This window comes from Neltuma alba, unplaced genomic scaffold (genome assembly GCF_004799145.2).
Source record: "Neltuma alba isolate B1F8T4 unplaced genomic scaffold, ASM479914v2 tig00010689_pilon, whole genome shotgun sequence".
In the NCBI taxonomy this organism is placed as follows: Eukaryota; Viridiplantae; Streptophyta; class Magnoliopsida; order Fabales; family Fabaceae; genus Neltuma; species Neltuma alba.
The window spans coordinates 409,347-411,366 of NW_021635529.1; the positions used below are offsets into that span (position 1 = coordinate 409,347).

Below are 2,020 nucleotides of genomic sequence, written 5' to 3' on the forward strand. Positions count from 1 at the left end.
TTTCATGTACTTGTACTTGAATTACTAGGCTATGTTCTTTTGATGAATAGAGTCTATATAATAAAATTGTACCCAAAACAAGAAAATGGGAGACATTTTCAGAAAATTTTCACTTTCTCTTCCATGAAATATTACTGCGTTTTCCATTGAAGAGGAAAGGCTATGCTTCTGGGTTGCTTATAAATAGAATGATTGTCATAAGTTGAAGGCAAAAAGGTAACACGAGAAGATTGAAATTCCAAAATATATTAGTATTGTTGCTGGCTAACTACTTGGTGGATTTTGCAAAATGAGTTCGGCTACAAAAAAGAACAGTATTGGAGACAGTCTTGGTTACGGTACTACTTATTATAGCTCGCAGAATTCTTCAGATGGCTCAAGTTCAAAGGGAACTAAGGTTATCGGAGACAGCCTTGGTTATGGTTCTACATATAATTCACAGAGTTCTTCAAAGAATTCAACTTCAAAGGGACCAAATAAGGTCATCGGAGACAGTCTTGGTTATGGTTCTTAAAATGATGATTACTGGTAATCAAATTAAAATAGTGTACTTTTTATTTATACAATTATGTTACACAGCTTTTTCTGTTCTGTTAGTTGCAATTTTTGTGATAGAGCTGGTCCTTACACTTCGTATATGTCTGAAATTTTATTTCACTTTTTTCATTTTTAATTACCCTCATTGGTTGCATGTTTATGGGGGTGAGCAAAATAGCTTACGCGTCTATGCATTAAATTAAAGTCTCATCTTTTTATTTCACACATTCTTTTTTTATCTCTTTTTCTCGCTCTTCCCCACCCCCCACTCTGTCACTCACCCTTTGTATAAATAAGAGTATATTTTTAAAAAAATACATTTCTTACATACTCATTGTCTTTAACAAACTTTAGTGTGCTTTTATATCTACATATATTGTTCAGTTCTTTTTATCTTTTATATATATATATATATAGAGAGAGAGAGAGAGAGAGTCCAAAGAGTATTTTTTATGTATTAATTCTTGGTCGTTATATACATGCAGTTTCATGTAGAAAGGGACCTATGCGGGAACTGGAAGAAAAGATTACTGTGTGGAAAATTCCATCATGTCTTAAATTATTTTTGTAAAATTTATTCATGTCTTATTTTTGTATGAAACAAGAATGTATCTAGTAATCTCCAGATCTATTTGCAGCATGGCAGTTTGAGAATCTTTTCCATTGTGTGTGTGTGTGTGTGTGTATATATATTGGTTGGTTTGTCCATATATGGGCCTTATTTCTTGTAAATAAAATAAAATAATATTTCATATATTACTGTCTATGGATATATACATTATTTCGGTCCTGAGGTTCAAATTCTTCAGCTTTTTCTTTAATCATCAAAAGCAATAAAAGATTTAAATGATAATAAGATCAATAGCACTACATGTAGTGATATTATGTTAAAGATCGCGAGCCATATCAAGTAATAAAGTTGTAAAGCAGAGTTTCATTCTCATTATGACATGGTACTAACAACCCAATCAAGCGTTTATCTCACATACGATGTGTCGTAGTTCATATGATTTTAATTTTTAAAAAATAGGATTTTTTCTTCTATTTTAAATTTTCCATTCCATTATTCAAATAGGAAAATATTCACATCAAGTTCGTTATATTTATTATGTTAAATTCTCCAATAACATATAGCAATGTGTCCTATTTTTTTCATGTGAACTAATAGTTTAATGACAATACTTTAAAAATAGTAAATATGATCATATATAATTAGAAAACTTGATATAATGAGTATAATGCGCCTAATATAAGTATTATCCATTCGAATATACCCACTAAATAAAACTCATGCACTGAACGATATAATATCTTCAAATTGCACGAAAAATCCTTACAGCGCAACCAAGCAGTCCCTTACAGTGCAGAATATTTTATACAGACATTCTATTCGAGGTAAGGTTTAAGACTTTGCATTATATTGTTTCGTACAAGAGAAAATAATGGGTTTTATTTAAATAAATTAATAAACAAATCTCAGACA

General features: G+C 30.2%; 1 long non-coding RNA gene across 1 annotated transcript; it reads left to right on the top strand.

Moving 5' to 3' along the window:
• The first annotated feature begins 282 nt into the window (after positions 1-282).
• LOC114758341 (uncharacterized) lies at positions 283-1,194 on the top strand. Its single transcript, XR_003741780.1, has 2 exons — positions 283-528; positions 1,023-1,194. It is a non-coding gene; the product is annotated as an uncharacterized LOC114758341 (long non-coding RNA).
• Positions 1,195-2,020: the final 826 nt, after the last annotated feature.